We start from the raw sequence: 13,311 nt of genomic DNA, 5'->3' as shown, positions 1-13,311 counted from the left end.
AGGAGAGGAGATGAAAAAAGAATAAAACAAACTAGACTTGCAGCTCTAGGACCTGAGATCACATCAAACCCAGGCTGATGGATTAGATTAGATTAGAGATACAGCACTGAAACAGGCCCTTCGGCCCACCGAGTCTGTGCCGAACATCAACCACCCATTTATACTAATCCTATATTCCTACCAAACATCCCCACCTGTCCCTATATTTCCCTACCACCTACCTATACTAGTGACAATTTATAATGGCCAATTTACCTGTCAACCTGCAAGTCTTTTGGCTTGTGGGAGGAAACCGGAGCACCCGGAGAAAACCCACGCAGACACAGGGAGAACTTGCAAACTCCACACAGGCAGTACCCGGAATCGAACCCGGGTCCCTGGAGCTGTGAGGCTGCAGTGCTAACCACTGCGCCACTGTGCCGCCGATGGGATGCAGGTCTCCTTTCTCTCCTGGTTGTAAGGAGCTTATGTGAAATCAGTTTGAACATGAAGAAAATACGCCATGTAAAAAGACTATTTGGCTAATTGATGCTTATTCATCCAGAATATAAACTCTTCCATAACGACACCACTTGTATTTTGAACAACTCTAATGTTTGTCTGTCTTTACTACCCTTATTGCCAGAATATTATTCAAATATTTATCATTCTTTGAGTAGTTTTCATGTTGTATGTTATAAATGTATTTATTTACTAATTTTCATTGTTTCCTTTTTTGACTTTTGTCTTATTTATGCTGTTTCATATTTATCTTTTCCAGTGAGAACTCTCCTTATCTGCCTTATTGCTTAAGCTTTTCCAGTCTTTCCTTATAACTCATCCTTCTTTGCTTGCAATTAATCTTGATGTACGTTTCTGTACACTTTTAATGAAGGTTTAATATCAAAATCGATATTAGCTGCTCAATGCTCATTGTGTTCATATACATTCCTTTGTCCGTTACCTTAGCAGCAACATTGCAGTAATTTCTAGGCAATATCATTTTTGTGGCAACTGACATAAACATCGGATACTATGATCGATTTTAAAGGTGTTTGACAAGATTTGCTGGACTGATCTACTTTCATCCACTGTATACTTAAAAATTTCTGCATCGAGAGACAGGCTACTGGTGATAGTTGAGGCTAGGTAGGTGAACTCTTGAACCACTTCCAGAGCGTGGTCGCCGATATTGATGGATGGAGCATTTCTGACGTCCTGTCCTATGATGTTCGTTTTCTTGAGGCTGATGATTAGGCCAAATTTGTTGCAGGCAGCCGCAATCCTGTCGATGAGACTCTGCAGACACTCTTCTGTGTGGGATGTTAATGCAGCATTGTCAGCAAAGAGAAGCTCCCTGATGAGGACTTTCCGTACTTTGGTCTTTGCTCTAAGACGGGCAAGGTTGAAGAACCTGCCATCTGAACTTGTGTGGAGGAAAATTCCTTCTTCTGAAGACTTGAACACATGTGAGAGCAGCAGTGAGAAGAAGATCCCAAACAGTGTAGGTGCGAGAACGCAGCCCTGTTTCATGCCACTCAGGATAGGAAAGGGGTCTGGTGAGGCACCGCTATGCTGAATTGTGCCTTTCATATTGTCATGGAATGAGGTGATGATACTTAGTATCTTTGGTGGACATCCAATCTTTTCTAGTAGTCTGAAGAGACCACGTCTGCTGACGAGGTCAAAAGCTTTGGTGAGATCTATGAAAGCAACGTAGAGGGGCATCTGTTGTTCGCGACATTTCTCCTGTAGCTGGTGAAGGGAGAACAGCATGTCAATGGTGGATCTCTCTGCTCAAAAGCCACACTGTGCCTCAGGGTAGACGCGCTCAGCCAGCTTCTGGAGTCTGTTTAAAATGACTCGAGCGAAGACTTTCCCCACTATTCTGAGCAGGGAGATTCCATGGTAGTTGTTGCAGTCACCGCGGTCACCCTTGTTCTTATAAAGGGTGATGATATTGGCATCGCGCATGTCCTGTGGTACTGCTCTCTCATCCCAGCACAGGCAAAGCAGTTCATGGAGTGTTGAGAGTATAGCAGGCTTGGCACTCTTGATTGTTTCAGGGGTAATGCTGTCTTTTCCAGGGGCTTTTCCACTGGCTAGAGAATCAATGGCATCACTGAGTTCCGGTTTTGTTGGCTATTCGTCCAGCTCATCCATGACTGGCAGAGACTGGGCTGCATTGAGGGTGGTATCAGTGACAACATTTTCCCTGGAGTACAGTTCTCGGTAGTGCTCCACCCAGCAGTCCATTTGCTTGCATTGGCCAGTGATCGTTTCCCCTGATTTAGACTTGAGGGGGGCGATCTTCTTGATGGCTGGCCCAAAAGCTCTCTTAATGCCATCATACATTCCTCTGATGTTTCTGGTGTCGGAGGCCAGCTGAATATGACTGCATAGGTGTCGCCAGTAGTCATTTACACAGCGCCTGGCTGCTCTTTGTGCAGCGCTTCTGGCTACTTTAAGTGCTATGGATGTTAACTCGCTGGGGGCTTTCTTGTAGTTCAGCAGTGCAGTATGCTTAGCGGCTAAGACTGGTTCCAGCTCTTCAATGTGAGATTGAAACCAGTCTGCATTCTGCTTCACACGTTTGCCAATGGTGGTCATTGCTGAGTCATAGATGGCGTCTCTGATGTGGGCTCGCTTCGTCTCTGCATCCCCTGCAGGAGTGTTTTGAAGGGCTTTTTCAAGTGAATTTAGAAACTTAAGTAACAGCTGTGGATAAGAAATTCTGTTCGTGTTGATGTGTGAACGGACCTTCTGCTTGGAGTGATGTAGCTTCTTCGGTTTAAGTCTAACTTTGCTGCACACCAGGGAGTGGTTGGTGTCGCAGTCCGCACTGTGGAAGCTGCGTGTGATTTGGACACTGTTTATAGAGGCTCGCTTTGTGACGATGAGGTCTTGCTGGTGCCAGTGACGTGATCTTGGGTGTCTCCATGAAACCTGATGACAGGGTTTAGTGTGAAAGAACGAGTTGGTGATGCAGAGGTTATGATAGGTACACAACTCAAGCAGTCTCTGTCCATTCTCATTCATCCTTCCAATGCCATAGCGCCCAAGGCAGGAGGGCCATGAGTCATGGTCGGCCCCAACCCTGGCCTTAAAGTCTCCCAGCAGGAACAAATGTTCGGTATTAGGAATGATAATGATATTATGGAGCTCCTCGCAGAACTGGTCTTTAATTTCAGGTGGGAAGCAGAGTGTTGGAGCATAGATGCTGACTAGGTGTACTGGACCAGAGGCAGTGAACAGTCGGATGAACAGTATGTGTTCCAATCCATTTGAAGGTGGCTGTATCATGCTGAGCAAAGAGTTTCTGATGGCGAAGCCCACTCCATGCTGTCTTGGTTCTTTAGGATCCCTACCCTGCCAGTAGAAGGTGTAGTCTTGCTCTCTTAGAGATCTGCTCGCAGAGAGGCATGTCTCCTGAAGTGCTGCAATGTCCACATTGAGTCTACTGAGCTTGTTGTTAATGATGGCGGTTTTCCGAGAGTCGTTGATTTGTGTAAGGTCTTCCGACAGGCCAGGACACATCGTTCTGACGTTCTAGCTTGCAAAACGAAGGGCTGATACCTTCTTTCCTTTTTTTGTTGTGCCGTTTGGTGCGGTATTACAGTCTGCTTGTCAGGCAATGATCCTGAGCTCCAATCACCCATTGAAGCAGGTGAGCTGTGGCAGGACAATACCTTTCTGACTGGGGCCTGCTGCCTTCCATGTTGTTTTGGTCGCTGTGAGGCGACTATGGAGTGACCTCTCCATGGCGCATGCCTGGGCGGAATGTGTGGAGGTTGTGAGTTGCCCAAGCGTCAAAACCCACCTCTCGGCCTTCCTAGTGGGGTCCAAAGGAGTGCAGAGCATGATGTTTGGCACCGGTATGGCTGCAGGAACTGCTGGAAACATACCAAAGGTGACACATGACCGCCTTAGGGGTTCTGCTCTGGACTTTCTGTTAGGGTTTACTCCCTTAGCCTTGGTCTCTCCCAAGACGCGCACAAGGCAGTGGGGTTGTTAGCTCCTATCCCTGAGCAGGGGCCCTAAAAAGTAAACTGTGCGATTTCATGGAGGGAGAGGGAAGGAGAGAGGGGGTGCGAGGGGGGGAAGGGGGTGCGGGAGGGGGAAGAGGAGTGGGGGGAATGAGGGGGGGAGGGCATGTAAGTGGAGATGGGGTGCAGGGGGAAGGGGGTACGCAAGGGGGTGCGCAGGGGAGGGGAAGGGGGTGCGTGAGGGGGAGGGGGAAGGGGGTGCGTGAGGGGGAGGTGGAAGGGGGTGTGCAAAGGGGAAGGGGGAGCGCGAGGGGGAAGGGGAGAGGGGGTGCAAGGGGAGCAGGTGGTGCGGGGGAGAAGGGGTGCGAAGTGGAAGGGGGTGGGGGGGGTCAGTGCTATGGCCGGCTGTGATGTGGAGCTTCTTCTCCCAGGATCCGATCAAGGATTTTCTGTACGAGACCAGCGGGGCGGCGGGGGGAGGAGGGCGGGGGCCGAGGCCTCGCTGGGCCTTTGGCATGCGCTCATCATCGCCCCAGTCCGGGCACTGTGGCTCTAGCTCCGACGTGACCCCATAGCGGCTCTGGCATTAAACGAGGTTCATGGACATCCTACATGGTCTGCGACAGGACGTCAGAAATGCCCCATCCATCAATATCGGTGACCATGCTCTGGAAGTGGTTCAAGAGTTCACCTACCTAGCCTCAACTATCACCAGTCACCTGTCTCTAGATGCAGAAATCAATAAGCGCATGGGAAAGGCATCTGCTGCTATGTCCAGACTGGCCAAGAGGCTGTGGGAAAATGGCGCACTGACACGGAACACAAAAGTCCGAGTGTATCAAGCCTGTGTCCTCAGTACCTCTGTGCTCTACGGGCAGCGAGGCCTGGACAACGTATGTCAACCAAGAACGACGTCTCAATTCATTCCATCTTCGCTGCCTCCGGAGAATCCTTGGCATCAGGTGGCAGGACCATATCTCCAATGCAGAAGTCCTCGAGATGGCCAACATCCCCAGCTTATACACACTACTGAGTCAGCGGCGCTTGAGATGGCTTGGCCATGTGAGCCGCATGGAAGATGGCAGGATCCCCAAGGATACATTGTACAGCGAGCTCGTCACTGGTATCAGATCCACCGCCCGTCCATGTCTCCACTTTAAAGACGTCTGCAAACGCGACATGAAATCCTGTGACATTGACCACAAGTCGTGGGAGTCAATTGCCAGTGATCGCCAGAGCTGGTGGACAGCCATAAAGGCGGGGCTAAAGAGTGGCGAGTCGAAGAGACTTAGCAGTTGGCAGGAAAAAAGACAGAAGTGCAAGGAGAGAGCCAACTGTGTAACAGCCCCGACAACCAATTTTATCTGCAACGCCTGTGGAAGGGCCTGTCACTCTAGAATTGGCCTTTATCACCACTCCAGGTGCTGCTCCACAAACCACTGACCACCTCTAAGTGCTTACCCATTGTCTCTAGAGACAAGGAGGCCAAAGAAAGATACTTAAAAATAGCATCTTCACAATACTCTGGGATTTATCAGCTAGGATCCTCTCCTTCAAAATAGACACAGGCTGTTTTGTACTGTTTTACTATGCAGTTACTCCTCCAGCCTGCCTTTGGAATAGATTCTGTTATTTTAACTGTGTTGATATTAGGCTAATGGCTGTATAGTTAGACATCTAAACACTTCTGTAGTTATTTTTAAATATGTTTTCTGTTTGCCTCACTCCAGTTCCACTGAACCTAACCGAGGCTTAATCATTTATCCATGGTGATAAATTAATTCATTAATCAACCATTAAGTTTTCAGAATCCTTGCTCAGCCTACAGTTATTTTTCTAGAGTTCATGCTTATCTTGAATGCTCAAGTTTGTTTTAAAAAGTGTTCCATTTTTGCTTAACTAAGATATCTTTTGGAGAGAGGGGCATAGGAACATAGGAGCAGGAGTAGGCCAATCAGCCCCTCGAGCCTGCTGCGCCATTCAATATGATCATGGCTGATCATGCACTTCAATGCCATTTTCCCACATTATCCTCATATCCCCTTATGTCATCTGTATTCAGAAATCTGTCAATCTCTGCTTTAAACATACTCAATGACTGAGCTTCCACAGCCCTGTGGGTGGAGAATTCCAAAGATTCACAACCCTCTAAGTAAAGAAATTTCTCCTCATCTTGGTTCTAAGTGGCTTCCCCCTTATTTTGAGATAGTGTCCCCTGGTTCTAGATTCCCCAGTCAGGGGAAACATCTTACCTGCATCTACCCTGTCCTATCCCTTTAAGTATTTAAGCTTCAGTTAATTTGTTTCAGTAAATTCTCAAACTGTTGAAGTATGCCTTTTAAAATCATTTCTACATTAGATCCTGATCTTTACTGGTGCTGATTGTCAGATAATTGTAAATGCAAGCACACTGTAGTCATTAGTACCTAGTGGTTCTACGAGGTCCATAGTATGGGTATTACCTGAATCACTTGGAGGAATCAGGGGAAAGAAGATTATGCTGGAGGACCAGAGAATGGCAAATATAACATTTCCTCTTCACAGTTGAAGATTAAGATACAGCAGGAAATTATAGACTTCCGCTGACAGTTTAGTAAAATAATTTTTCTTCAACTTTACATACAGAATATCCCCAGATTAAGTCTGACCTGATGAAAGTTCACAGACCTGAAAAGTTAACTCTGTTTCTCGCTACACAGATGCTGCCAGACCTGCTGAGCATTTCTGGCACTTTCTGTTCTCATCCCAGATCTGGTTAGGTGGTCTAAACCTAGTTCCTAGTAGTCATGGGCCCAAAAAGTTTCAAATTATCCCCCGCACCTCCCCCCAGCGAGTGTCTACAATGGGCAATGTTCCATTCCTGGGCAGTAAAATACCTCATTTTGAACAGCACACAAAAAAGATAGTGCTGGTACTCAAACTACTGCTGTATTATGCATACTGAGTTTTTATAATCATACAACATGATAGGTCATCTAATTATTTGATTGGGCACTTTTGATTTGAACATCCAATTAGAGGTTGAAATATTTATACAACTGCCTTGACACAGGATACAAGACTGTTAAAGATGAAATATTTTTCACAAGGAACCATTCGTTTTTGGTAAGATTTCTCAGGAAAGAGTTAAATGGAAACAGTGGAGATCTTCCTCCAGCCAGACCTCATGCTGGTTCATTGAATAGAAGCTGTAAGTGTCCAGCAGTCAGCAGAACATAGAAAGAAGCAGTGTGGCAGATTTAGGCCTGATAGAGGTGATGATCTCACTGTCATTTCAGACCTGACTCTGACTCTTAGAGACTAACCCCTGCTCTTGGCTCACCACCCCAAACTTGAGCTGTCAGACCTGCTTCTGCTATCATGACCAATCCATGCCCCTAGCTATCAGCTCTGACCTGGCCTGAACCAACTGCCAGTGAATATAATGTACTGGAGACACTGTTTGATCTTCTTTGCAGCCCAAACAGCTACCCTCGACATTAAATCAGATATTTGACAAAACCGTGCCAAGCTCACTGCATAAATGAATTGCCATTACTGTTTTCACAAAGCACCATACAAAGGCATTAACTCACATCAAATTATGCACCTCAGTAATTAATGTGATGTAATATTATGGGTGTGCACACCTGAACTGTGGCCTCACCACTCATTGATTTTGTGGGAAGCATTCCCTGCATTTCTTTCATTCATAAGAATTGTACAAAGCTGTACAGTGTAGGGCCAATTTGTTACTATTACCCATTCAAACAAATGAACCTCAGTTTGTGAGTATTTAGGCAAATACAAATCAAATCCCTTTAATTTGGACAGCACAAGTAGATTCAGCACTACAACAAGAAATTGCATTTATATAAAGCCTTTAAAGTCCCATGACTCGGGCCAAATTCATGATCAACTTTATAAATTTCATGGTTATGGCATTTTAAGAATCCTGATTTTCACAATTTCACATATTTAGATAGTCAATTGCACAGTGTCGCAATAAACCATGAAAATGATCTATTTAAAACAACAAAAAAGACAAAGGAGGTTACTGGTTTGAAATGGTATTTTGTATACTCAAAAATTATTGTAAAAAGCTGACTATAACAGGTCACTGCCTTTACTCACTGAAGTCAGTGGTTGAATGTGAGCATGGAGCAACCTGCAACTGTCTCTTTCTTCATTCCAGTGTCTCTGTGCAGTGAATGTTTAGACACAGCTCTCCCTGCATCCACAGAGGTTGTTGGAATTGTCAGACAGCGCCGTGCTAGCATTGTAAGGTGGGGTTTCTGCATTCCACAGAGTTCTAAAACTGCAGCACAGGCAAAGTACAATCCACTTCTTCTGCAATGCTTTTATAAGCAGGAATCACCAGCTTACAGTTTTTCAAAGCCAGGAATCACATCAAATGAGTTTAAATCCACCATCAACTGGTGCATTTGTGCAGGGTCAAAGATACGCACAGCTTTCAGGAATGCCGCAGAAGCTTGTTGAGACCTCTGAGCTGCTTTTTTGTCACCGCTTATCTCTTCCTTGCAGCAATAATATTGTTTGAGCTTCTTTGCCATGCAAGAAAACATCTATTGAGCACAGGCATTTAATTCAGCGTCATCAGAGTGTTGTTCATTTGACTGTGCTTCAACCCAGAACAGTACATCCATTACTTTATTGTAAGCTTTGTGGATTGTGACGTGTCGAGATTCAAACCAAGTGATTAAATTCATCAGTCGTGTAGCATTCTTGGCAACAAACTTTTTTTTTTAGAACATTACAGCGCAGTACAGGCCCTTCGGCCCTCGATGTTGCGCCGACCTGTGAAACCATCTGACCTACACTATTCCATTTTCATCCATATGTCTATCCAATGACCACTTAAATGCCCTTAAAGTTGGCGAGTCTACTACTGTTGCAGGCAGGGCGTTCCACGCCCCTACTACTCTCTGAGTAAAGAAACTACCTCTAACATCTGTCCTATATCCATCACCCCTCAACTTAAAGCTATGTCCCCTCGTGTTTGCCATCACCATCCGAGGAAAAAGACTCTCACTATCCACCCTATCTAACCCTCTGATTATCTTATATGTCTCTATTAAGTCACCTCTCCTCCTCCAACGAAAACAACCTCAAGTCCCTCAGCCTTTCCTCGTAAGACCTTCTCTCCATACCAGGCAACATCCTAGTAATAAAAGCAAAATACTGCGGATGCTGGAAATCTGAAACAAAAACAAGAAATGCTGGAATCACTCAGCAGGTCTGGCAGCATCCGAAGAAAGGTCACTGACCCGAAACGTTAACTCTGCTTCTCTTTCCACAGATGCTGCCAGACCTGCTAAGTGATTCCAGCATTTCTTGTTTTTGTAACATCCTAGTAAATCTCCTCTGCACCCTTTCCAAAGCTTCCACATCCTTCCTATAATGCGGTGACCAGAACTGCACGCAATACTCCTCATTAAGCTGAGCATCGTTTAGAAGGGTTACAATCACTGTTAAAACCTGTTTTCGGTGTCAGTGTGAGCTCTTCTGAGATGAAGTCTGAGTAGTATATACTGTACTGCCTGAAACCAAGAATTCCGACATGTAATTACTGCCTCTTGTGAAGGGCGATGTTTTGTTCCCCAATTTCAGCCGTTTCAGCCGCATTTGCAATGTGTTGCCAGTATCGAAGCTTGCGGCTAGGGCAATGTTTGAAGATCCTTTTAATGTAGTGACCAGCCTGTCGACTTTAGAAAACTCACTTTTCCGCAGCTCGCTGGCAAGAGAAATTATATGTGCATTACATTAAATATGGATAGCATTCGGTATTACACCTTGGAGCACAGATTTGAAAGGTTTTGTTATGTAAGTTGCATTGTCACTAATGAAAGCAAACACTTTGTTGAAATCTGCACCATATTTTAAAACAGTGTTATCGCTTGGGAAACTGTGGTATAATTAATAGCTTCTAAGTAGATGCAATCTGCGAGCACTGTTGTTAGCTTTCCTGACTGTACATCTTCAGCCTGCGCTCCTATATGCTTCGGAGACTTGGACAACCTACAGCAGGCACCTCAAAACCCTGGAGAAATACCACCAGAGGTGGCTCTGCATGATCCTCCAAATCCAGTGGCAAGAAACGTGGTCCAACAGTAGCATCCACTTCCAAACCAACCTGCCCAGCATTGGGGCGCTAATCACCCAAAATAAACTTCACTGGGGGTGATACAAACATACGAATTAGGAGCAGAGGTAGGCCATTCGGCCCCTCGAGCTTGCTCCACCACTCAGTAAGATCATGGCTGATCTGTTTGTGTTTCGAATTCCACTCTTCCATCTACTCCCAATAATCTTTGATTCCCTTGTCTAACAAGAATCTATCTACCTCCGCCTTAAAAATATTCAATGACCCCGCCTCCTCCACCTTCTGAGGCAGAAAGTTCCAAAGTCGCACAATCCTCTGAGAGAAAAAATTACTCCTCATCTTTGTCCTAAAATGGCGGCCCCTAATTTTAAAACAGTGCCCCCTAGTTCTGGACTCACACACAAGAGGAAACATCCTTTCCACATCCACCTTGTCAAGAATGTTCAGGATCTCATAAACTTCAATCAAGTCTCCTCTTGCTCTTCTAAACTCCAGTGGAAACAAGCCCAGTCTGTCCAACCTTTCCTCATAAGACAACCTGTTCATTCCAGGTCTCAATCTAGTAAATCTCCTCTGAACTGCCTTCAACGCATTCACATCCTTCCTTAATAAGGAGACCAAAGCTGCACACAGTATTTAAGATGTGGTCTCACCAATGCCCTATATAATTGAAGCATAACATCCTTACTTTTATTTTCAATTCCTCTCACAATAAAGGATAGCATTCCATTAGCCTTCTTTATTACTTGCTGTACCTGCATACTAACTTTTTGTGACTCATGCACTGGAATACCTAGATCCCTCTGCACCTCGGAATTCTGCAGTCGTTCTCCGTTTAAGTAATACTCTGTTTTTTTATTCTTGCTGCCAAAGTGAACAACTTTACATTTTCCCACATTAAACTCTATCTGACAGATTTTTGCCACTCACTCAGCCGATCTAAGTCAGTCTGCAACCTCCTTATGTCCTCTTCACAACAGATTTTCCTACCTATCTTTGTGTCAACTGCATATTTAGGTACTATATGATTGCTCCCCTCATCTAAGCCATTGATATAAATTGTAAAAAGTTGAGGCCCCAGCACAGACCTCTGCGGGACTCCACTCGTCACATCCTGCCAATCAGAAAAGGATCTACTTATGCATACTCTCTGATTTCTGCCAGCCAGCCAATCTTCTATCCATGATAATATGTTATCCCATACACCATGAGCTCCTACTTTACACAATAACCTTTTATGTAGCACCTTGTCAAATGCCTTCTGAAAATCCAAGTACAGTACGTCAACGGGCTCTCCTTTATCCACAGCGCATGTCACTCCTTCAAAGAACTCCAAAAAGTTTGTTAAACATGATTTCCCTTTCACAAACCCATGCTGACTATTCCTGATTACCTTGAGTTTGTCTAAGTGCCCAGCTATAACCTCCTAAATGATTGACTCTAACACCTTCCCCATAAAGATGTTTAGTCAGTACCTTTTCCCTGGTAATTGTAATTTCACCAAGTTCCTCTCTTCCTTCCACCTCCTCATTTACAGATATTACTGGAATATTTTTTGTATCCTCTATAGTGACGATAGAAGCAAAATATTTGTTCATTGCATCCACCATTTCCTTATTATCTACTATTAGCTCCCCATTCCCACTCTCTAGAAGACCAACACTCACTACTTACTCTTTTCCTTATTAAATACTTATAGAAACTCTTGCTATCCATGTTTACATTTCTAGCTAGCTTCCCTTCGTACTTTAATTTCTTTCTCATGATTAACCTTTTAGTCATTCTCTGTCGTTCTTTATACTCTGACCAATCATCTGAATTGCCACTCATCTTTGCGCAATTATATGACTTTTCCTTAAGTTTGATGCTTTCATTAACTCCTTTAATTAAGCATGGATGGTAGGTCCTTCCCTTAGAATTTTTTAAAATAGTAGTTATATACTTATTCTGAGTATTCTGAAATATCCCCTTAAATGTCTGCTAGTGCTTCTCTATTGATCTATCTCCTGGCCTAGTAACCCAGTTCACTTCAGCTAGCTCGGTTTTCATGCCCATTTAGTTGCCCTTAATTCAGGTTTAAAATACTAGTCTTAGACCCACTCCTCTCTCTTTCAAACTGGATGTAAAATTCAATCATATTGTGGTTGCTTCTACCTAGCGGTGCCTTTACTCTGAGGTCATTAATTAATCCTGTCACGTTACACAATGCTAAGTCTAATATAACCTGCTCTCTGGTTGGCTCCAGAATGTGCTGCTCTAAGAAACTATCTTGAAAGCATTCCATGAACTCCTCATCCAGGCTGCTATTGCCAATCTGCATTTTCCAGTTTATATGTAGATTAAAATCACCCATGATTATTGCCGTCCCTTTATCACAAGCACCCATTTCTTCTTGTATACTTTGTCCTACATTGTGGTTACTGTTAGGGGGCCTGTAGACCACTCCCACTAGTGACTTCTTTCTCCTACTATTCCTCATCTCCACTCAACCGATTCTAAATCCTGATCTCCTGAACCAAGGTCATCTCTAACTATTGCACCAATGCCATGTTGTCCGCGTGCAGCTGTTCTACTCAGAACTTGGATGCGGCAGGAGACTCCCAGGAGAACAGCGGAAACGCTTTAGAGATGTCCTCAAATTATCCCTGAAGAAATCAAACATCCCTGTCGATTCATAACCATCCTAGATGGACAAATCTCATTCAGGAAGGCATCGTACACATTGAGGGACTTCGTCAGAATCATGAGGAGGCAAAGTTGAGGCAAAGGAGGGAGTGGACTAACCTCCAAACGACTCATCTACCTGACCCTTCAAGCACCACCTGCCCCTCCTGTGGCCGAGTCTGCAGATCACACTTTGGACTTATCAACCATCTCAGAACCCATAGAACCAAAGTGCAAGCAAGTCATCCTCGATGCCGATGGACTGCCTAAGAAGAAGGAAGACATCTTCGGCCTTACCAGACATTAAATCAAACAAAACCTGCAGCACATATTTGTCTTACTCGTTGGTGGACTCATCATAAATAATTGCAAAAGACTCATGCGTTAATCTGAGACTTCATCTCCTCACAATGTGTAGCAAAAACCTTCGGTAGGTAGTCCTGTTGTAGTTTATTTACACTTGGCAAGCAACCACCATCTTGCACATTACGTTGAATGAATATTCACAGCTTTGGGTGATCAAGTTTTTCCAGTGGTATTACAATCAGGTGAGGAGGGGTTGAATGGTTCCCCCTTTTT

Source organism: Heterodontus francisci, chromosome 8 (genome assembly GCF_036365525.1).
Source record: "Heterodontus francisci isolate sHetFra1 chromosome 8, sHetFra1.hap1, whole genome shotgun sequence".
NCBI lineage: Eukaryota > Metazoa > Chordata > Chondrichthyes > Heterodontiformes > Heterodontidae > Heterodontus > Heterodontus francisci.
Note: the sequence above shows the minus strand (reverse complement) of the source record.